The 25,218-nt window shown below is 47.1% G+C and overlaps 1 protein-coding gene across 3 annotated transcripts in view; it reads right to left on the bottom strand.

Moving 5' to 3' along the window:
* Window positions 1-25,218, bottom strand: part of elmod1 (ELMO/CED-12 domain containing 1) — a 118,051-nt gene that overhangs the window by 87,941 nt on the left and 4,892 nt on the right. Inside the window, exon 2 of one of the 3 annotated variants that reach the window (XM_085999083.1) lies at window positions 17,429-17,523. The exons of the other annotated variants lie outside the window; for them this stretch is intronic. The gene's annotated coding sequence lies outside the window, so the exon portion shown is untranslated. The remainder of the gene's footprint in view (window positions 1-17,428; window positions 17,524-25,218) is intronic. 3 annotated transcript variants of the gene reach the window in all.

The raw sequence follows: 25,218 nt of genomic DNA, 5'->3' as shown, positions 1-25,218 counted from the left end.
GGTGCTTTTTTTTGCCAGTTGATATGCCCTTTTTTTTGATTTTATGCTGTCCCTAATTTCCCTCGTTATCCACGGTTGAGTCACCTTTTTAGGTTTATTTTTATGCCAAACCGGTATAAACATGTTCTGGAATTCTTCCATTCTATCTTTGAATGCTTGCCATTGTCTATCCACTGTCAATCCCCCCAGAAACACCACCCAATCAATCTTACCCAATTCCCATCTCATACCCTCGTAATTCCCTTTATTTAAGTTCTGGACCTTAGTCTCTGATTCAATTTCCTCACTCTCCATCTCGACTGAGAGCTCGATCATACGATAGGTCAACAAGTTTTGGCCCGGGACTACCGTACCGAGAAATGGCAGCCTGGAACTATCTGCACACGACTAGGGCCGCTGATGTATACCGTGGACATCGGAGAAAGCATAATAAGGCGCCATGCTGACCAAATCATAGAGTCATCCGAAAAGGGACAACCTACACCACAACTCTATACGCCTAACGATGAAGTAGAGATACCCATATCTACCTCCGATCCAGTGATACTGGAACCCGATGAACCCGACACTGGCAATCAAGCCGAATCAGCCTTGCCAAAAGAACCTACTACACCACCAGAAACTACTACACCACCGAGGCGTTATCCGGACCGAGTCAGGAAGCCTCCAGAGAGACTGGCTTATAATTAATTAACTGCAGCAATGTGTATATTATTTTTCTTATAACATGTAATTAATAATTACTTAAAATATTATGTACTGGTTAGCTAAAAGGGGAGGAATTGTAGTGTATGTGCCTTTAAGAGCCCCATGTGTACTGTAATGCCGGTAATGGCCACTCGGGCTATATAAGCCTGTATATTGTGTTGTATCCGTTAGTTACCCTCCAGACCTTGTTTAGTAAACACCTATGAACCAAACTCCTGTCTTCAGTGTCTCTATCAACACACAGACACAACAGTTGATGTATCCTCTACGCCAATTATTTTCTTAGCTATCAAGGAATAAGTAACCTCCTTATTCCTCCTACCAAAATGAACTACCTCACACTTCCCTATGTGGAATTTTATTTGCCATTTATCTGCCCACTCTGCAAGCCTGTTTATGTGTTATTGTAACTGCTGCAATCCTCCACAATATCAGCTACACCCCCTAATTTGGTATCATCTGAAAATGTTGACACCATGGGGTTTAAATTGGATAATCGCTGAAAACGGATGTGGGGATCGCGGTATGTGATTATGTGTTCATTGTGTTGCTGCTTTATGTGATTGCTGCATGCAGCCAGCGCTACCCGCACTGCTCACTGCCTGGAAGTGGTGATGGGAGTCGTTACAACAACAACTTGCATTTATATAGTGCCTTTAATGTAGTAAAACGTCCCAAGTCACTTCACTGGAGCGTTATCAAACAAAACTTGACACTGAACCACATAAGGAGATATTGGTGCAGATGACCAAAGGCTTGGTCAAAGAGGTACCATCTACAAGATGCACTGCAGCAACTTGCCAATGCTTCTTCGGCAGCACCTCCCAAACCCACGACCTCTTCCACCTTGAAGGACAAGGGCAGCAGGTGCATGGGAACACCACCACCTCCAAGTTCCACACCATCCTGACTTAGAAGTATATCACCGATTCTTCATTGTCGCTGGGTCAAAATCCTGGAACTCCCTGCCTAACAGCACTGTGGAAATACCTTCACCACACGGACTGCAGCAGTTCAAGAAGGCAGCTCACCACCACCTTCTCAAGGGCATTTAGGGATGGGCAATAAAGGCTGGCCTTGCCAGCGACACCCACATTCCATAAATGAATTTTTTAAAAAGGTTTTAAGGAACGTCTCAAAGGAGGAAAGAGAGGCAGAGAGGTTTAGGGAGGGAATTCCAGAGCTTAGCACCTAGGCAGCTGAAGGCACAGCCACCAATGGTGGAGCGATTAAAATCAGAGATGCGCAAGAGGTCAGAATTGGAGATATCTTGGAGGGTTGTAGGGCTGGAGGAGGTTATAGTCATAGCGAGGGGGGAAGCCATGGAGGGATTTGAAAACAAGGATGAAAATGTTTTAATTGAAGCGTTGCTCAACTGGGAGTCAATGTAGGTCAGTGTGCACAGGAGTAATGAGTGAACGGGGCTTGGTGTGAGTTAGGATACGGGCAGCAGAGTTTTGGATGAGTTTAAGTTTATGGAGGGTGGAAAACTAAATCTGTGCTGTGATACTTTGAGGAATGGCTGAACATGTGAGAAAATGTGCACCAAGATTTTCTGACAATGCACTGGAGGTCTTGGTGCAAGACGTGGAGAGAAGGAGAGACATCCTGTATCTGCAGGGGCAAAGGAGGCCCTCCAGGCATATGCTTGGAAGGCAGTGAGAAGAAGTAGCAGCGGAGGTCAATGCCAGGAGTGTAGCTCCAAGAATATGGATGCAGTGCAGGAAGAAGTTTAATGATCTGACACGAGTTGTCAAGGTGAGCGAGTTCCTTTTTTAAATGGCATATCCTACCAACTGCACCAACAGCCTCAACCACTGCTCAATTAACTACACCCTATCTACCAACAATCTCTATCAATCAGTACTCAAGCCTTCAATTCATATGCTTTACCTCACCCTCACACACTTAGTACTGTTGCAAGCCTCGCACCCACAACTGACAGCTCACACACACTGGCAGCTGTTCAACCATGACAGCCACATCCCCCAAACATATTGCAGGACACTCACTGATACACTTCCCTCTTTCTTGCAGGAGAAGGGGGCACATAATAGGAGGCAGCAGGGAAGAACTAGGAGAACAAGCCCGACTGCATGCTTTATCCCTCATGGGGGAGACAGTGTTGACCATCATGGGAAGGGGCATCGCTGAGCCTCTGGCCACTGGTGGGGCTGAAGTGATCGATGATGAGGATATCTGCATACCTAATCCTCCTTCTCTCTTCCCACTTCTCCACCATCCCATAATCACTTCTGACTCACAGACGTAAGCATGCACTTCTTACTTTCTCCTCTCCACTCACCACAACCCAACCCTTGTCCCTTTTTTTATTTCAGACACCCAAGAACCGGAACCTTCCCAGTCAGAGGAGGAAGAGGAAGAAGACAGTGACGATGAAGAGTCACTGTCACTCGATCTTACACTCGCAGCCACCAGGTCAGGTACTGCCACTAAGGGAATGCACAAGGGTGATTCATTTAATATTGTTGGCATTTTCTAATGAGTGAATTTATAAAATTGGATTGGAATGTGCATTTTGTGATGGTTTTTATTTTTGTGTTGTTGGAAAGAGGACGATGTGATGGTCAGTGATAGAGAAAAGGTAAGGAGTGTGGGACTGTTGGTGAATGGGAAGGTGTGGTTGAGGTTACTGGTATCGCTCGTGAATAATTTGATCATGTAAAGCCCAGGCAGAAAGGGGCTGTCTACATTGTAACCTTCCTTCCTCTTCCTGTTCCTCCACATCCTCCTCCTCCTGATTGTGCTCCTCCTCCTCGGCTTCTCACCTGATAGGTGGAGGCAAGGGCTGATCCCTCATAATGGCCAGGTTGTACAGTATGCAGCATACTACTACATATCTTGATACCCGCTCAGCTGAGTACTGTAGGGCTGCTCTAGAGCAGTCCAGGCAGTGGAAGCATTGTTTGAGGATGCTGAAGTTGTGCTGTATAATGTTCCTTGTGGCAGCATGGCTCTCATTGTAGGCCTGCTGTGCACATATGCGTGGGTTCTGGACCAGAGTCACGAGCCATGCCATGAGTGGATAATCCTGGTCGCCGAGTAGCCAGTCTTTGACTTGCTGTAGTGTGTCAAATACAGGTAGAACAGAGGACTGCCGCAGAATGAAGGAATCATGACTGCTGTCATGATGCACTGCTTGTGGTCGCACACCAGCTGCATATTGAGGGAGTGAAATCCCTTTCAGTTCATGAAAATGGCCGAGTTCACGAGGCACATGCAAGGCAATGTGTGTGCAGTCAATGACACCCTGCACCGTGGGAAAGCCTGCAATCCATGCAAAACCTCATGCTTGCTCCACCTGCTTGTCTGTGGTAAGACTGTATGAGATGAAAGTGTTTCTCTGTGTACAGAGAGCCTCAGTGATCTCCCTTATACAGCAGTGCACTGTAAACTGCAAGATGTTGTTTATATCTCCAGCAGCAGCCTGGAAGGAGTCAGACACATAAAAGTTAAGAGCCACGGTCACCTTGACAGCCACAGGCAATGCTGTCCTTGTCCTGCTTTGAGGTTGCAGATGTGGCTGCAGTAGTTGGCAGATTTCAGTCACAACCTCTTTGTGAAGCGAAGACATCTCATGCGTTGGTCCTTGTTGAAGTTGAGGTAAGAGACTTTCTCCCCGATGACCCTTGACAGATATAGCTAAGAGCTTGTCTCCAACTCCTCCCTCTTCTAGCAGATTGTCTTACTCTGCGTGTCCTCTCTTCATTCTCCCAGTCATGTTCAATTCCCAGAGGAAGGCCTACCCGGCCACTCATGTGTTTCAGCACAAGATTTTAAATGGTGCAAAAAACAACCAAGATCAGCCACACCACTCACTCCCTGTAGACTATTCAAATTTTAGCCAAGTGTAAGAAAGCTCCAAAAACACGTACAATTGCATGAACAGCCAGAATAAATAATCCAGCAACTAACCTGCAAGTAGTTTATGATCCTTTAAATAGCACTGGTGGGGGGGCGGGGGGCCCTTCATTCCATTTAACATCATGTACAGCTGTGCGAGCTTAAGTGTGTTGGCTGGAGTGTGGAGTTCGAAAATGGCAGCGCTGGTGTCAACTCACCATTGCACACTGATTCATGTTATCATCTCACTGCTCTGCAGGCTGCCAATGGTCGTTAGGTGGTACGCGCAAACCCCTTTACCAAGATGGCGTCCTGCGCACTTCCTGTTGGAAGTGTGAACGTGCATCTCGGACCCCATTCTCGATCCTTATGTGGCCGTGTTGTGCCTAAACGGCCCAATTTAGCCCCCCATATCTCCAATTTCTGTGTCCAAATCATTTATGTATATGGGGACAACTGTGGTCCTAGCACAGATCCCTGCAGGACACCACTTCCAATTTTTGCCAGTTCGAGAGACATCGCTTAAATGCAACCCTCCGAATTGTAGCCATCTTTCAATCCATTCTGCTACCTGGCCCCTAACTCCACATGCCATGATCTTTGTCTTGAGACTCTTACGTGGCATCTTAAGGAAGACCTTCTGAAAGTTCATGTATATCAGATACAATTTCTTACCTTACAAAGCCTAACCCAAAACCACATCCTTACATAGGAGTAACTTAAATCTTCAGTGCTGCAGTCCTGATAAAATCAAGAGTTGGAATACAATTTCATTAAAAATTATCAAGGGATCAACTCAAGTGAAGTAATGCTATAGACTTCAGTTCTTCAATTATAGCACAGAACAATGTACAATTTAAGAAATTCCTTGGTCTCTAGGTCAAATGTGTAATGAAAAAATACAAACAAGTGGTCTGCTTAAGGAATTTGAAACATCAAATTAACTCTTTTGGTTCATATTCCATTTTGATAGTAGGGCAAAACTAGGATAGAGAGGTTTTGTTTTGGAATTTTAAGCAGCACCAACATCATCATCAAGAACAGAGATATTTTATATAGTACCTTTAATATAAAGAAATGCGACAAAGCACATGACAAATATGCATAAGGAAAACAGACAATAGTCATTGCTCTGTCAAAATACTAAAATAATAATCAAGTATTATACCCAACTAGATCAAAAACAATCTGATGATTTCATAGGCCCGTAATTTGCGGTCAGTAAAGGCGTTCGCCGCTGGCCCCAAAATAAGCTTGGTAAGTAATGTCCCAGACTCCTCCATCACCATCCCTGGGTATGTCCTGTCCCACCGGCAGGACAGACCCACCAAGGGTGGCGGCACAGTGGTATACAGTCGGGAAGGAGTGGCCCTGGGAGTCCTCAACATTAACTCAGGACCCCATGAAGTCTCATGGCTTCAGGTCAAGCATGGGCAAGGAAACCTCCTGCTGATTACCACCTACCGCCCTCCCTTAGCTGATGAATCAATACTCCTCCATGTTGAACACCACTTGGAAGAAGCACTGAAAGTAGCAAGGGCACAGAATGTACTATGGGTGAGGGACTTCAGTGTTCATCACCAAGAGTGGCTCGGTAGCACCACTATTGGCCAAGCTGGCCAAGTCCTAAAGGACATAGTTGCAGTACAGCTATAACATTGGCACCTATCCGACAATGTGGAAAACTGTCCAGGTATGTCCTGTCCACAAAAAGCAGGACAAATCCAATCCGGCCAATTCCCGCCCCATCAGTCTACTCTCAATCATCAGCAAAGTGATAGAAGGTGTCGTCAACAGTGATATCAAGCAGCACTTACTCACCAATAACCTGCTCACTGATGCCCAGTTTGGGTTCCGCCAAGACCACTCAACTCCAGACCTCATTACAACCTTGGTCCAAACATGGACAAAAGAGCTGAATTCCAGAGGTGAGGTGAGAGTGACAGCCCTTGACATCAAATCAGCATTTGACCGAGTGTGGCAACAAGTGCTGAGAGAACCAACACGAGGGAAAAACCCACTGGGCCTCGTCCTCACCAATCTACCTGTCGCAGATGCATCTGTTCATGACACCATTGGTAGCAGTGACCACCGCACAATCATTGTGGAGACAAAGTCCCGTCTTCACACTGAGGACACCCTCCATCGTGTTGTGTGGCATTACCACCGTGCTAAATGGGATATTCAGAACAGATCTAGCAGTTTAAAACTGGGCATCCATGAGGCACTGTGGGCCATTAACAGCAGCAGAATTGTATTCCACCACAATCTGTAACCTTATGGCCCGGTATATCCCTCACTCTACCCGAATACCATCAAGCCAATTATGGGGGATTTTAACTATCATACTAACTGGACAAATCAAATTGGGCAGGGCAGCCTTGAGGATGAGTTCATTGAGTGTATTAGGGATGGGTTTCTTGAGCAGTATGTAACTAAACCGACCAGGGGGCAAGCAACCTTAGATTTGGTCCTGTGTAATGAGACAGGATTAATTAAAAATGTCCAAGTAAAGGATCCCCTTGGAATGAGTGACCATAACATGGTTGAATTCCATATTCAATTAGAGGGTGAGAAGATTGGATCTCAAACAAGCGTGCTGAGCTTGAATAAAGGAGACTATGAAGGTATGAGAGCGGAATTGATTAGAGTGGACTGGGAAAACAGATTAAAGGGTAAGATGGTACATGATCAGTGGTGTACATTTAAGGAGTTATTTTACAACTTCCAAAAAAAAAATATTCCAGAGGAAAAAAGGGTGTAAAAGAAAAGATAGCCATCCGTGGCTAAGTAAAGTAATTAAGGATAGTATCTGACTAAAAACAAGGGCATATAAGGTAGCCAAATCTAGTGGGAGGATAGAAGATTGGGAAGTCTTTAAAAGACAGCAAAAAATAACAAAAAGATTGATTAAGAAAGGGAAGATAGATTATGAAAGTAAATTAGCAAAAAATATAAAAACAGACAGCAAAAGTTTCTATAGTTATATAAAAAAGGGTGGCTAAAGTAAATGTTGGTCCCTTTGTAGGATTCGCAAAATTGAACTTTATATTATAATGGGTCGAATGGCAGACGAGGCCATGATTTTAAAGACTATTTTAAAAGAAGCCTAGGGAAAAGGGGCATTCAAAATGGCCGCCAGACCCCGTGACCAACTTATTGGGACACTTTAAAATGGTTCCTGCAGTCCTCAGACAGCTTTGTGGATTCAGCCCACAGTAAGTTCTGGAAGCCGTTTCTGAGAGAACGAAACCAGACACCCACATATACATATAGATTGGATGCAGGTCCAGTCAAGATCGGCCTGCAGATAAAGGCCATCTAAATGTTTACCCAGACAAAAGGGAACAGTTTCATATTCATGAGAAGAGCATCAAAGACCCATTAAGGACATCACCAGGACATTAAAAACAATGAAGGTCATTCCAGACCAGAGATGGCCCTTTACCGGCCATCCCAAAGTATTTTAAAATATAACTACCCCGCTGTGCGATAAGCCTGCCAAAAGTTAAACAAAGACTAACCTGATTTGGGCGGGAGAAAGAGGCTTCTCCTGAGAAGTATATCTGGGGAACCCGGGGGTAGAAGGGCAGTCATCGTGGTGCTACCATCGTATCGGTGGCGTCATCGCTAGAAGGAGAAGACGACGGTTCGAGCCGGCGTCCCGCCCCGGGGTAAAACATCGGGAGATCATCGACCAACCCCGGGCCGTTGACGAAACGGGAGGCCATCGACCCACCCCAGCTCGGGAGAAGAGACAACAAAAAACTACAGAAGGGAAAAAGGGGGCCAGTCCGAGGCTCCTCTGACCGGGGTCGAGCAGACGATCCCGACCCCGCCGACATCCAGGCCAGCCGGTGTCCAGCCGTCCCCGACCCCCACCTCAGGAGAGGGGTGTGGCGCAGCTCGCTGGGGCTCCACTAACCACGTGGAGACAGGACGCCTGAAAGGATCAAACGCAGACCTGTTTCAAAACCTTACACTTCCTAGTTGGATTGGTGAGCATGTTTCTGGCCCTTCATAATCAGATCTAGATAGGTTTAAGGGGGTAGACATTTAAGGGTATAATTAACATGAGTTGTTGTCCCTCGATGTTCTGTGTGTTTCCCCATTTCATGATGATCTTTGTAGAGTATAATATGCCTGTATTTGCCTTAGTTAGTATTGTGTCGTTATGATTTGTTTGTGTTTTTCCCTCCCATGTACCCTCTTATTTGCTTGCATTTGATTTGTTTTACATTATGCAATAAAATTCCATTTCGTTTCATCAAACTTGGTCTATAAGAGTTTTCTCTACATTGTAGTTCCTGCCCCAAAGTCCAGAGTACAGAATCTAAGGGGAGAGTGGGTCGAACCACTCACGGTTTTACTGTGCAAGAGAGAGAGGCCTCTAGAGAGAGAAACCTCTGCGATCTAAAACCCCTTACACCTTAGAGGATGAGACCGGGAAATTAATGGTGGGAAACATGGAGATGGCAAAAACGCTGAACAAATATTTTGTATCAGTCTTTACGGTAGAGGATACTAACAATATCCCAACACTGGACAAACAGGGGGCTCTGGGGGGGAGGAGCTAAATACGATTAAAATCACTACAGAAGTGGTACTCGGTAAAATAATGGGACTCAAGGCGGATAAATCCCCTGGACCTGATGGCTTACATCCTAGGGTCTTGAGGGAAGTGGCGGTAGGGATTGTGGATGCATTGGTAATAATTTTCCAAAACTCCCTGGACTCGGCAAAGGTCCCGGCAGATTGGAAAACTGCTAATGTAACACCCTTATTTAAAAAGGGTAGTAGGCAGAAGACTGGAAACTATAGACCTGTTAGCCTAACATCTGTGATTGGTAAAATTTTAGAGTCCATTATTAAGGAGATAGTAACGGGACATTTGGATAAACATAATTTAATAGGACAAACTCAGCATGGTTTCATGAAGGGGAAGTCATGTTTGACAAATTTGCTTGAGTTCTTTGTGGAAGTAACATACAGGGTGGATAAAGGGGAACCAATGGACGTAGTGTATTTAGACTTCCAAAAGGCATTTGACAAGGTGCCACACAAAAGATTATTGCTCAAGATAAAAAATCACAGGATTGGGGGTAATATTCTGGCGTGGGTGGAGGATTGGCTCTTTAACAGAAAGCAGAGAGTTGGGATAAATGGTTCATTCTCAGACTGGCAATCAGTAACTAGTGGTGTTCCGCAGGGGTCAGTGCTGGGTCTCCAACTCTTTACAATCTATATTAACGATTTGGAGGAGGGGACCGAGTGTAACATATCAAAGTCTGCAGATGATACAAAGATGGGAGGGAAAGTAGTGAGTGAGGAGGACATAAAAAACCTGCAAAGGGACATAGACAGGCTAATTAAGTGGGCAGAGATTTGGCAGATGGAATACAATACTGGAAAGTGTGAGGTTATGCACTTTGGCAGGAAAAATCATAGAGCAAGTTATTATCTTTATGGCAAGAAACTGGAAAGTACTGTAGTACAAAGGGATCTGGGGGTGCTGGTGCACAAAACTCAAAAAGTTAGTATGCAGGTGCAGCAAGTGATTAAGAAGGCCAATGGAATGTTGGCTTTTATTGCTAGGGGGATAGAATATAAAAACAGGGAGGTATTGCTGCAGTTGTACAAGGTATTGGTGAGACCGCACCTGGAATACTGCATACAGTTTTGGTGTCCATACTTAAGAAAAGACATACTTGCGCTCGAGTCAGTACAAAGAAGGTTCACTCGGTTAATTCCGGGGATGAGGGGGTGGACATATGATGAGAGGTTGAGTAGATTGGGACTCTACTCATTGGAGTTCAGAAGAATGAGAGGCGATCTTATTGAAACATATAAGATTGTGAAGGGGCTTGATCGGGTGGATGCGGTGAGGATGTTCCCAATGATGGGTGAAACTAGAACTAGGGGGCATAATCTTAGAATAAGGGGCTGCTCCTTCAAAACTGAGATGAGGAGAAACTTCTTCACTCAGAGGGTGGTAGTTTTGTGGAATTTGCTGCCCCAGAAAGCTGTGGAAGCTACATCATTAAATAAATTTAAAACAGAATTAGATAGTTTCCTAGAAGTAAAGGGAATTAAGGGTTACGGGGAGCGGGCAGGAAATTGGACATGAGTCTAGGTTCGGAATGGTCGTGGCCCTGTGGGTAGTGGAGTGGGCCCAGGGGCCGTGTAGCCTGGTTCTGCTCCTACTTCTTGTGTTCTAATTCTGTTAGATTTCAGGAGATGGTTTTATTCCTGTTCCTGGCTGGGGTGGAGATCGCCTTTACAGAAGGTAAGTACTGTAGAAAATATAGGGACAGAGTGATCTCCTGGACGAGTTTCGATCGCCTAGATGGGTCGGAGAGGAATTTCCCAGATTTTTTCTCCCAAATTGGCCACTGGGTTTTTTAAAATCTGGTTTTTCGCCTCTCCCGGGAGATCACATGGGTTCGGGTGGGATGGAGTGTGATAGTAGATTTGAGGTTAGGATCAGATCAGCCATGATCTTATTGAGTGGTGGAGCAGGCTCGAGGGGCCGCTTGGCCTACTCCTGCTCCTATTTCTTATGTTCTTATGTTCTAACCCTGGTTCAATGAGGCGTGTAGAAGAGCATGCCAGGAGTAGCACCAGGCATACCTAAAAATGCAGTGCCAACCTGGGGAATCTGCAACACAGGACTACAAGCATGCTAAAAAGCAGAAGCAACATGCTATAGACAGAGCTAAGCGATCCCACTATCAACGGATCAGATCAAAGCTCTGCAGTCCTGCCACATCCAGTCGCGAATGGTGGTGGACCATTAAACAACTAACGGGAGGAGGAGGCTCCATTAATACCCCCAGCCTCAATGATGGTGGAGCTCAGCATGTGAGTGCAAAAAACAAAGCTGCAGCGTTTGCAACCATCTTCAGCCAGAAGTGCCGAGTGGATGATCCGCATCGGCCTCCTCCTGAGCCCCCCACCATCACAGAAGCCAGTCTTCAGCCAATTCGATTCACTCCATGTGATATCAAGAAACGGCTGAGCGCACTGGATACAGCAAAGGATGTCGTGCTGAAGACTTGTGCTCCAGAACTAGCCACACCTCTAGCCAAGCTGTTCCAGTACAGCTAGAACATTGGCACCTATCCGACAATGTGGAAAACTGCCCAGGTATGTCCTGTCCACAAAAAGCAGGACAAATCCAATCTGGCCAATTCCCGCCCCATGAGTCTACTCTCAATCATCAGCAAAGTGATGGAAGGTGTCGTCGACAGTGCTATCAAGCAGCACTTACAAATAACCTGCTCACTGATGCCCAGTTTGGGTTCCGCCAAGACCACTCGGCTCCAGACCTCATTACAGCCTTGGTCCAAACATGGACAAAGGAACTGAATTCCAGAGGTGAGGTGAGAGTGAGAGTCAGCATTTGACCGAGTGTGGCATCAAGGAGCTCTAGTAAAATTGAAGTCAATGGGAATCGGGGGAAAACTCTCCACTGGCTGGAGTCATACCTAGCACAAAGGAAGATGTTGTGGTGGTTGGCGGTCAATCATCACAGCCCCAGGACATCGCTGCAGGAGTTCCTCAGGGCAGTGTCCTAGACCCAACCATCTTCAGCTACTTCATTAATGACCTTCCCTCCATCATAAGGTCAGGTGTGGGGATGTTCGCTGATGACTGCAGTGTTCAGCGCCATTTGCAACTCCTCAGACAATGAAGCAGTCCATGCCCACATGCAGCAAGACCTGGACGATATTCAGGCTTGGGCTGATAAGTGGCAAGTAACATTCGCGCCACACAAGTGCCAGGCAATGACTATCTCCAACAAGCGAGCATCTAACCACCGCCCCTTGACATTCAATGGCATTAACATCACCGAATCCCCCACCTTCAACATCCTGGGGGTCACCATTGACCAGAAACTTAACTGGACCAGCCACATAAATACCGTGGCAACAAGACCAGGTCAGAGGCTGGGTATTCTGCAGTGAGCGTCTCACCTCCCGACTACCCAAATCCTTTCCACCATCTACAAGGCACAAGTTAGGAGTGTGATGGAATACTCTCCACTTGCCTGGATGAGTGCAGCTCCAGCAACACAAGAAGCTCGACACCATCCAGGACAAAGCAGCCGCTTGATTGGCACCCCATCCACCAACTTTAAACATTCACTCCCTCCACCACCGGTATACCGAGGCTGCAGTGTGTACCATCTACAGGATGCACTGCAGCAACTCGCCAAGGCTTCTTCAGCAGCACCTCCCAAACCCACGACCTCTACCACCTAGAAGAACAAGGGCAGCAGGCACATGGGAACACCACCACCTTCAAGTTCCCCTCCAAGTCACACACCATCCTGACTTGGAAGTGTATCGCCGATTCTTCATCGTCGCTGGGTCAAAATTCTGGAACCCCCTCCCAAACAGCACAGTGGGAGTACCTTCACCACATGGACTGCAGTGGTTCTAGAAGGCAGCTCAGCACCACCTTCTCAAGGGCATTTAGGGATGGGCAATAAATGCTGGCCTTGCCAGCAATGCCCACATCCCATGAATGAATTAAAAAAAAGCTTCCCACACGATCTCGGTGGCAAAAAGTTCGGCTTTTCCGACGCGCAATTGAAATCAACGCAAGTTAATGGGGAACCCCTAACGCGAGCTGCTGTGACGTCAACAAGCTGTCTAAGCAGCCGATCACAATGCAGAATTCCCACAGACAGCGAACCAGGAACTGGGTAAGCTCCTTTGATTTAGCACTCCACTTCCTTCTTGAAGTGCAAACAGCGAATTTTTCAAAAGTTTGAAATCGTTAATACCTGGCATGAACTTTTCAAACTTTTAAAAATTTGCACCCCAAATGGGTGAAAAAAGTTCTCCTCAACTCCCCTCTAATCCTTCTACCAATCACTTTAAATCTATGCCTTCTGGTTATTGACCTCTCTGCTCGGCGAAATAGGTCCTTCCTATCAACTCTATCTAGGCCCTCATAATTTTATACACCTCAATCAAGTCTCCCCTCTCTAATGCAATCACACATTTCCTGTAATGTGGTGACCAGAACTGTATGCAGTACTCTAGCTGTGGCCTAACTAGTGTTTTGTACAATTCACACATAACCGCCCTGCTCTTATATCCTATGCATCAGCTAATAAATGAAAGTATCCCGCATGCTTTCTTTACCACCTTATCTACCTGTAGTGCTACCTTCAGGGATCTGTGGACATGCACTCCAAGGTCCCTCTGTTCCTCTACACTTCTCAGTATCCTACCATTTATTGTGTATTCCCTTGACTTGTTAGCCCTCCTCAAATGGAGGAGCTAAACACGATTAAAATCACTAGGGAGATGGTACTCGGTAAAATAATGGGACTCAAGGCGGATAAATCCCCCAGACCTGATGGCTTACATCCTAGGGTCTTGAGGGAAGTGGCGGTAGGGATTGTGGATGCATTGGTGATTATTTTCCAAAACTCCCTGGACTCAGGAAAGGTCCCGGCAGATTGGAAAACTGCTAATGTAACCCCCTTATTTAAGAAGGGAAGTAGACAAAAAGCTGGAAACTATAGACCAGTTAGCCTAACATCTGTGGTTGGCAAAATGTTGGAGTCCATTATTAAGGAAACAGTAACAGAGCATTTGGATAAACATAATTTAATAGGACCGAGTCAGCATGGTTTTATGAAGGGGAAGTCATGTTTGACAAATTTGCTCAAATTCTTTAAGGACGTAACATACAGGGTGGATAAAGGGGAACCAGTGGATGTAGTGTATTTGGACTTCCAAAAGGCATTTGACAAGGTGCCACACAAAAGATTACTGATCAAGATAGAAAATCACGGGATTGGGGGTAATATACTGGCATGGGTGGAAGATTGGCTATCTAACAGAAAACAAAGAGTTGGGATAAATGGTTCATTCTCAGGATGGCAATCAGTAACTAGTGGTGTTCCGCAGGGGTCAGTGCTGGGACCCCAACTCTTTACAATCTATATTAACGATTTGGAGGAAGGGACCGAGTGGAACGTATCCAAGTTTGCCGACGATACAAAGATGGGAGGGAAAGCAGTGAGTGAGGAGGACATAAAAAACCTGCAAAAGGACATAGTGGGCAGATGGAATATAATATTGGAAAGTGTGAGGTTATGCACTTTGGCAGAAAAAATCAAAGAGCAAGTTATTATCTAAATGGAGAGAAACTGCAAAGTGCTACATTACAAAGGGATCTGGGGGTCCTGGTGCATGAAACACAAAACGTTAGTATGCAGGTGCAGCAAGTGATCAGGAAGGCCAATGGAATCTTGGCTTTTATTGCAAGGGGGATGGAGTATAAAAACAGGGAGGTCTTGCTGCAGTTATACAAGGTATTGGTGAGGCCACACCTGGAATACTGCATGCAGTTTTGGTTTCCATATTTAAGAAAAGATATACTTGCTCTCGAGGCGGTTCAGAGAAGGTTCACTCGGTTGATTCCAGAGGTGAGGGGGTTGACGTATGAGGAAAGGTTGAGTAGGTTGGGCCTCTACTCATTGGAGTTCAGAAGAATGAGAGGCGATCTTATCGAAACATATAAGATTGTGAGGGGTCTTGATCGGGTGGATGTGGTGAGGATGTTTCCACTGATGGGCGAGACTAGAACTAGGGGGCATAATCTTAGAATAAGGGGCTGCCCTTTCAAAACTGAGATGAGGAGAAACTTCTTCATTCAGAGGGTAGTAAATCTATGGAATTTGCTACCCCAGAGAGCTGTGGAAGCTGCAACATTAAATAAATTAAAAATGGAGATAGACAGTTTCCTAGCAGGCAAGGGAATTAGTGGTTACGGGGAGAGGGCAGGGAAGTGGACGTGAGTCTAGGTTCGGATCAGCCATGATCCTATTGAATGGCGGAGCAGGCCTGAGGGGCCGTATGACCTACTCCTGCTCCTACTTCTTGTTATGTTCGCACCCTTCTCCGGATTGAATTCCATTTGCCACTTTTCTGCCCACCTGACCGATCCATTGATATCTTCCTGCAGCCTATAGCTTTCTTCATTGTCAACCGCACAGCGAATTTTTGTATCATATGTAAACTTCTTAATCATGCTCCCTGCATTAAAGTCTAAATCATTGATACATACCACAAAAAGCAAGGGACCGAGTACTGAGCCCTGCGGAACACCACTGGAAACAGCCTTCTAGTCACAAAAACACCTGTCGACCATTACCCTTTGCTTCCTGCCACTGAGCCAATTTTGGATCCAACTTGCCACTTTCCCTTGGATCCCATGTGCTTTTACTTTTCTGAACAGTCTGCCATGTGGGACCTTGTCAAAAGCCTTGCTAAAATCCATGTCGATTACATCAAATGCGCTACCTGTGGTGTATGTAACCTGTTCCACCTTGAGAACTTAAGCCTGTTCCACCTCAAGAGATGTACTACTTTCTCTGGCTGCTGTATATGTAATACCGGTGGTGACCACCGGTATATAAGTACTGTGTAGTGATATTGCTGTTAGTATAGCCCTGACCTCCAACTAGTAAAGACCTGTTGAAACGTTATTCTTGTAGTCTGTGTCAGTAATTAATCTTAAATACAACTAGAACACACAGACTTAACACTACCCTCATCAACCCTCGTTACCTCCTCAAAAAATTCAATCAAGTTAGTCAGTCATGACCTTCCCTTAACAAATCCATGCTGACTGTCCTTGATTAATCCATGCCTTTCTAAATGAGGATCAGAATTTTTATCAGTTTCCATGATTTGAGAGATTTCACTGATTGTCGGCTCTGTTGGGGTGGGATCCACAGCGCAGCCTGTGCAGGTGCAGTAAATGACTGACCGCAAGTTCAGGATTTCCGCGTTAGTCTGCGCACGCGCTAAATCCTGAAGCTGCTGTCAGTTTCAAAGGAGAAATGATGGCGAATGCTGCCAGTTTGCTGTCATTAGAACCACAAGTTCTGGGCCATCGAATCTCTGGTTACCATTGCTTTGCCAAGTTCAAACCAGAAAATATAGCAAAGTTTATTTTCTATTTTATACTTCCAATTGCCACAACCTTCCTTTAACAAATCCATGCTGACTGTACTTGATTAATCCGTGCCTTTCCACATGAGGATTAATACTGTCCCTCAGAATTTTTCCAATAATTTGCCCACCACCGAGAATGTATAAGATGCAATGTGATTAGATGTGCTTTAAAGAAAGGTAAGTTTATTTTTAGCCCCGTTAGAAAATAAAATTATTTTTTTCAAAAATTTAAATTATTGTTTAAAATAGTTATTTCATGTAATTTATAGTTTATTTAAAAAATGTGATTAAAAAAAAAATTATTTGAAGATTTAGTGATGTTTTGGGGCTTATAGTATTTATAAGTTTGACAGCCCTTCCTGTCAACCTTATGAATGAAGCATTCCCTGCTCTGAACTAACTGCGCCCCTGGGATATGCAAGCACTGCGCGCCGGCAGTTGGAGGAGACCCAGGATCGGAATTCCACGGGGGCCCACAGCACAACGGCCGGCGCGCTAGGTAAGTGCAGGTCAGGGGCTTACACCCGCGGGAAGCCCTCGACCCGAATTTCTGGGCCGTAACGAGTTTTCTCTCTGTACTGCATTTCTTAGCTTAAAAATAGGAACTTTTATGAAAGTTTCCAACGTCAGAATTCATGTTGGGAGAATGGTTTCTCTTCTTTTGCTTCTGCATGAAGCATGTAAAAAAAAGTAAATCAATACAGTTGATTATTAACAGACATATGTGTCTTGATAAACAGTCACCAAACATAATTAAAAGGGCATCACTGGGCTATTAATCAACAACATAATGCAATCAAGAGAGTCCTAACAGAGAAAACATTTGTTAAACACAATGGACAGTTGGTGGAAGGACTAAAATATTTTCTCACTTTTCAGGTTGCCCCACACCAAGCCTGCTTATGTGGGCCTCCTTGGGTCAGATAGAGATAAACTGGCAGAAGCCTTGGATCAGGTTCTCCACTGTCTGAGCAGGAAATGATTTGTGGCATTGGTAGACCAAAAACAGGAAAGGAAAAAAACTTTTTAGGAAACAAAAATCTGTACATACAAAATCTAACACTTCAGGACCTTGTATCATGCATCTCGTCAGTGAAATTTCAGTTGAGGATCTATCATTATCAATATTGTAACTTATTCCCAAAGTCATTGCTATGCTGTCACAGATCCCTGTTTAGTGACACGCGTATATACTCCTGTTTATTAATTTTCTAAGATTTGCTATGCTTTTAGAAGCATTTTTACAGGCTGAATGGAAAACTTCCAAGTTTGACTGTTAGATCTGGTAATAATAGGGTTTTTAGATTTTAGTTTTAGAACTGATGTAAACAGCTATATCTGTAATTCATTTGAAACAAAAACTATCAAAGCACATTTTTAATTCATGAGCGTATCAGTAAGCAACAGAAATCATGAGCTTCCAGAAGCAAACATGTAACTAACAAGATGAAAGGCATCCTTTTGCCCATGCTTATTGAGATGATCATAACATGAATATATATTGTTTTGTCAATTTTGGGGATTTATGGCCATTTTCCCACAGACTAGATTTGGGAATAATTTAGAGTTAAGTGCTGTGTTTTAGAATTAAAATGAGCTCAAAGGTTTAAGCCCTCCTTACAGCTGTGCTATAGCTGCTGAGGCAAAGAGAGGATTGACATATTAATGAGCCAGCTATCCTTACTGTTTACCACAATAACAGCAGATGATTGCCACAGTAACAGCAGATGATAAGAAATATGTTATCCCATTACAGACCACCTGTAGGCCATCTACTCAAGATGCTATTCTTGGGTACCCTGCAGGGAGATGTCAGCTGAGAATATATTCATGAAAGGGAGGGAGGTAGCCGATTTGGTTGACAGGCCTAGTGATAAATCCCTGCATGGGAAAGATGTTGGAGGAAGACAAAGGACACGGGGATACAGGTCAGTCAGTCAGGATGGTCTGATAAGAGAAAGGCAAGAAAGACCAAGGCAATTTATTGTAAGTCTTGTGCCAATCAAGCCCATGTCAGCCTTGGACTGTTTCAATGCTAGACTGAGCAAAGCAAATATTAGTCAGCCCACTAACCCTGGACAAGACAGCATGGTTTATTATTTTGCTTATTATTGAGGAGGGGTTTAAAGCTAAATTAAATAACTGAGCTTTGATTATGACTGTGACTTTGTTTGTTTACTTGCTTCATCTCACTAAAAAGTGTTGCTGCCTACTGAAAGATTGAAGTACACATTAAGGCACTTATGAAAGACACAATATCCAGTTCCGATCGTATTTGTATGCCCCTGGTTATGCCATGTCATATGATTAGATATTAGGCAGTATGGGCAGACCTCTAGACTCAAAAGGGGAATATTTTCCCAGCCAGAGGAGGCAGGTTTGGAGGCAGAACTGCTGGAAAAATGGCAGAAACTGGGAGCGGGCACCAACCCGCCTCCGTGCCAAATTTTTTTTGACAGATGAAGCGTGATACGCTGACGCAGGGCGGGCTTAACAATGCCAATCAAGGGAAAATAGCGTGGGCTCGTCAGACGTCGCTGGGGGCGGGACTAGAACCCGGAAGGCAGCAGTCCCGCCCCCAACTCATCTCGGCTGGCAAAATCCAGCTCAAAGAGACTGCTCACATGAGTGACCAGCACTGTTGAACTTACTGAAAGTACTCATGTATTGAAGTTGAGTGAGGACAGAATTGGGCTCAGTTGTGATGCCTCCATAGTTAAATAGCCTACAGACACACTCTCTAGGCTAACTTGGTTGAGGTACTGGAGAGCACTTGGTGCTCTTGGGGCCATATCCCAGCAAGGAAACATCATCTTCAGGACAGGAGAGGAGGGTGGTGAAGGAAGAAAATTAGGGAAGAAAACAAAAGCTCAGAGCTTGTAAACCCAAACAACTTGTATGCTAAAATATGTATGTAGAAAACAGTAGGCTGAAGCGTTTGCAACCATCTTCAGCCAGAAATGCCAAACAGATGATCCAGATTAACCTCCTCCTGAGGTCCCCACCATCACAGAAGCCAGTCTTCAGCCAATTCGAATCACTCCACATGATATCAAGAAACAGATGAGCGCACTGGATACAACAAAGGCTATGGGCCCTGACAACATCCCGGCTGTTGTGCTGAAGATGTGTGCTCCAGAACTAGCCGCACCTCTAGCCAAGCTGTTCCAGTACATCTACAACACTGGCATCCACCTGATAATGTGGAAAACTGCCCAGACAGATCCTGTCCACAAAAAGCAGAACAAATCCAATCTGGCCAATTACCGCCCCATCAGTCTACTCTCAATCATCAGCAATGTGATGGAAGATGTCGTCGACAGTGCTATCAAGCAGCACTTACTCACCAATAACCTGCTCACTGATGCTCAGTTTGGGTTCCGCCAGGACCACTCGGCTCCAGACCTCATTACAGCCTTGGTTCAAACATGGACAAAAGTGCTGAATACCAGAGGTGAGGTGAGAGTGGCTGCCCTTGACATCAAGTCAGCATTTGACCGAGTGTGGCATCAAAGAGCCCTAGTAAAATTGAAGTCAATGGGAATCAGGGGAAAACTCTCCACTGGCTGGAGTCATACCTAGCACAAAGGAAGATGGTTGTGGTTGTTGGAGGTCAATCATCTCAGCCCCAGGACATCACTGCAGGAGTTCCTCAGGGCAGTGTCCTAGGCCTAACCATCTTCAGCTGCTTCATCAATGACCTTCCCTCTATCATTGTGGTAAACCACTTTTATCGTTCACTATCGTTACAACAGTGTAAACAGTGATAACCATAGTGTATCACTACACGAGGTCGCCTCTTGTCACGCTGTTATACCTGGGCTGACCACTGCTGACTCCGCCCATGGCTCCACCTACCTGCCCAGGTATAAAGGTGGTCGACTGGCTGGTATTCCTCCTTGTTGGATCCGATCACCCACGAGGGTGGGCTCTGTTATTTAGCCATTAAAAACCTATAGTTACTTTCTTAACTCGTCGCTTTTCATTGGATGAATTGATAGGTATATCAATTTTATTGGCTAAATTTTAAAATGTCGTTACCTGAGCAGCCAAACGACCAGTCAACGGAGCAGCCAAACGACCAGTCAGACGCCCAGCTACAACAGCCACAGCAGCCGGCCTGGCTGCGAGCCCTCCGACCACCGTACCTGGATCTAAAACCACAGGCACCAAACTCAGCCCTCGACTTCGAACACTGGCTGAGCTGTTTCGAATCCTACCTGGGAGAATCCGGCATGCCTCAGAGATCCAAGCTAAGAGTTCTGACCGCCCAAGTGAGCCCTAAAGTATTCGCACTCATCCGGGACCTTACTACATACGAGGCCGCCATCAACCTACTGAAACAACAGTACCGGAGCCCGGTAAATTCCATGTATGCCAGACATCTCCTAAGATCCCGCCCGCAACAGCCAGGAGAGTCTGTAGATGAATTTTTACGGGCGCTACAAACACTCGGCAGGGACTGTGACTTTAAAGCGGTAACGGCGGCAGAAAATACTGAAGATAATATCCGCGATGCCTTCGTGAAAGGCCTGCGGTCCGACTACTCACGGCAAAGACTGCTTGAAGCAAAGGACCTCGACCTGAACACAGCTCAAGCCCTCGCTCGCTCCCTAGAAGTGGCCCATCGGGACCTCGAGGCGTACTCCAGGTACTGTAATTCGCGACCCTGGGACTCGGGACCGACCCCGACCGCAATACCCCTCGCAGCGCCGCCCCTGGGACCTACCTCAGCGTCGGCGTCCCGGACCCGATCGGGACCGCCACCCCCGGTACCGGCTGCGACATCGGACCCCCGCGATCGGGCCGCCGGCTGCTTCTTCTGCGGCCAGGCGAAACACCTGAGGTCGCGCTGCCCTGCGAGAAACGCGACTTGCTCCAGTTGTCAGAAGAAAGGCCACTTCGCTAAGGCCTGCAGAGGGAGAGCCACAGACACCAGCAGTGCCTCATGCGAGCTGTGGGGGCGGCCATCTTTCATCAAGGCCACAGATGCCAGTATCCCCTCGTGTGAGTCGTGGGGGCGGCCATCTTTGATCAAGGCCACCGACACCAGCAGTGCCACATGTGAGTTGTGGGGGCAGCCATCTTCTCCGCCATCTTACCCCACCTCGTGGGCGCCGCCATTTTACCCACCACACTCGACCGCCACCTCGCCTCCAGACCCGACCACCGCCTCACCCGCAGACTACAGCAGCTCGCTCAGCCATACACTAGCCTCCGTCACACTGGACCAAGCTCGCCCGCATCACCTGTCCAAGTCCATGATGGACATCGAAGTAAACGGCCACGCCACGACCTGCCTGTTCGACAGCGGAAGCACGGAGAGCTTCATCCATCCAGACACGGTGAGCCACTACTCCCTCACTGTCCGGCCAACGCGCAACCGGGTCTCGATGGCGTCTAGGTCCCACTCTACAGACATCAGCGGCTACTGTGTTGTGACCCTGTCGGTTAGGGGCACGGAGTATAAAAATTTTAAACTTCTCGTCCTGCCCCAACTCTGCGCTGCCGTCCTACTAGGGCTGGATTTCCAATCCCACCTTCAAAGTGTCACTCTAGCATACGGTGGACCACTCCCCCCACTCAGTCGACAACCAGCAGCCTTTAAACCGCCCACCGCGTACCACCTGCAGCCTATCCACCCTCAGGACCCCGCCTCCCTCCCTGTTCGCCAACCTCACCCGCGACTGTAAACCCGTCGCCACCAAGAGCAGGCGGTACAGCGCCGGGGACAGAGCTTTTATTAGCTCTGAAGTGCAGTGCCTCCTGAAGGAGGGCATCATCGAGAGGAGCAACAGCCCCTGGCGCGCTCAGGTCGTAGTCGTCAAGACCGGCGATAAAAACCACCTAGTCATCGACTACAGCCAAACCATAAACCGGTACACCCAGCTGGACGCATACCCCCTTCCCCGCATATCTGATATGGTCAATCAGATTGCAAAGTACCGCGTATTCTCTACCATCGACCTTAAGTCGGCCTATCACCAACTCCCTATCCGCCCTGAGGACCGCCAGTATACAGCCTTCGAGGCGAATGGCCGCCTCTACCACTTCCTGAGGGTTCCCTTCGGCGTCACCAACGGGGTTTCGGTCTTCCAAAGGGAGATGGACCGGATGGTTGACCAGAACGGGCTGCAAGCCACGTTCCCCTATCTAGATAACGTCACCATCTGCGGCCGCGACCGGCAGGACCACGATGCTAATCTGGAAAGATTCCTCCGTACGGCCCAGCGGCTGAACCTCACCTACAATAAGGAGAAATGTGTGTTTAACACCTCGCGCCTTGCCATCCTCGGCTGAGTAGTAGAGAACGGAGTCATCGGCCCCGACCCCGAAAGAATGCGCCCCCTCATGGAGCTTCCCCTCCCCCACTGTCCAAAGGCGCTGAGGAGAACCCTGGGGCTCTTCGCCTACTATGCCCAATGGGTGCCCAATTATGCGGACAAAGCCAGACCCCTCATGAAGTCCACCTCCTTCCCCCTGACGGCAGAAGCGTGCGCAGCCTTCTCCCTCATTAAGGGAGACATTGCTAAGGCCACAATGCACGCGGTGGATGAGTCTATCCCTTTCCAAGTGGAGAGCGATGCATCTGACTTCGCCCTGGCCGCAACCCTTAACCAGGAGGGGAGACCAGTGGCCTTCTTCTCAAGGACCCTCCAGGGCCCCGAGATCCGACACTCTTCGGTCGAGAAGGAGGCCCAGGCGATCGTGGAGGCTGTACGACGCTGGAGGCATTACCTGGCAGGCAAACGATTTACCCTCCTCACCGACCAACGTTCAGTCGCCTTTATGTTTAATAACAAGCTGAGGGGCAAAATCAAGAACGACAAGATCTTGAGGTGGAGAATCGAGCTCTCCACCTATGATTATGATATCTTGTACCGGCCTGGTAAACTGAACGAACCCCCAGATGCTCTATCACGAAGTACATGCGCCAGCGTGCAAAGTGATAGGTTGCAGACCCTCCACAACGACCTCTGCCACCCCGGGGTCACCAGACTTTACCACTTCATTAAGGCCCGCAACCTGCCCTACTCCATCGAGGAGGTCAGGACCATGACCAGGAACTGCCAAACCTGTGCTGAATGCAAACCGCATTTCTTTAGGCCGGACAGAGCAAGCCTGATCAAGGCCACCCGCCCCTTCGAGCGCTTGAGCATCGGTTTTAAGGGGCCCCTCCCGTCCTCTGACCGTAATGTGTACTTCAACATTATTGATGAGTACTCCCGTTTCCCCTTCGCCTTCCCCTGCCCAGACATGACCAGTACCACGGTCATCAGATGCCTGAACGACCTCTTCGCCTTGTTCGGGTTCCCGAACTATATACATAGCGACCGGGGCTCCTCCTTCATGAGCGAGGAACTTCGCCAGTTCCTACTAGCGAGAGGTATTGCTGCAAGCAGGACCACCAGCTACAACCCCCGGGGGAACGGCCAGGTGGAAAGAGAGAACGCGACTGTCTGGAAGGCCGTTCTCTTAGCCTTAAAGTCTAAGGGCCTCCCAACCTCTCGCTGGCAGGAAGTCCTCCCGGCAGCGCTGCACTCCATCCCGTCACTGCTTTGCACTGCCATTAACGCCAACCCCCAGTACGCCTATGTGGCATACCCAGACGGGCGGGAGGACACAGTCTCCTTACGAGACCTTGCACCCTCGGGCACCCGAGTCAACACCATTACCCCCCACCACTCCCCCAGATCCAGCCCAGGTAGACGGCATGCCGGAACCCCACGAGCCTTCGCAGACACCAGCATTAACGTCGGATACTGCATCACCGCCGCCGCTGCTGCGACGATCAGAAAGGCTTACGAGGCCTCCGGACAGACTGACATACCCGAACTGGTAGTACACTTCACCCCGCCGGACTCAAATCTAAACAAGGGGTGAATGTGGTAAACCACTTTTATCATTCACTATCGTTACACTATGGTTATCACTGTTATATCGTTACACTATGGTTATCACTGTTTACACTGTTGTATCACCACACGAGGTCGCCTCTTGTCACGCTGTTATACCTGGGCTGACCACTGCTGACTCCGCCCATGGCTCCACCTACCTGCCCAGGTATAAAGGTGGTCGACTGGCTGGTATTCCTCCTTGTTGGATCCGATCACCCACGAGGGTGGGCTCTGTTATTTAGCCATTAAAAACCTATAGTTACTTTCTTAACTCGTCGCTTTTCATTGGATGAATGAATTGATAGGTATATCAATCATTAGATCAGAAGTGGGGATGTTTGCTGATGATTGCAGTGTTCAGTTCCATTTGCAACTCCTCAGAAAATGAAGCAGTCCATGCCCGCATGCAGCAAGACCTGGACGACATTCAGGCTTGGGCTGATAAATGGCAAGTAACATTCATGCCACACAAGTGCCAGGCAATGACCATTTTCAACAAGGGAGAGAGTCTAACCACCGCCCCTTGACAATCAATGGCATTACCATCGCCGAATCCCCTACCATCAACATATTGGGGGTCACCATTGACCAGAAAATTAACTGGACCAACCACATAAATACTGTGGCAACAAGAGCAGATAATAGGCTGGGTATTCTGCGGCGAGTGTCTCACCTCCTGACTCCCCAAAGCCTTTCCACCATCTACAAACTACAAGTCAGGAGTGTGATGGAATACTCTCCACTTGCCTGGATGAGTGCAACTC

This window comes from Somniosus microcephalus, chromosome 10, assembly GCF_052327205.1.
Source record: "Somniosus microcephalus isolate GS21.2 chromosome 10, FLI_Smic_1.0, whole genome shotgun sequence".
NCBI lineage: Eukaryota > Metazoa > Chordata > Chondrichthyes > Squaliformes > Somniosidae > Somniosus > Somniosus microcephalus.
Note: the sequence above shows the minus strand (reverse complement) of the source record. Positions and strands in the feature narration are given on the sequence as shown.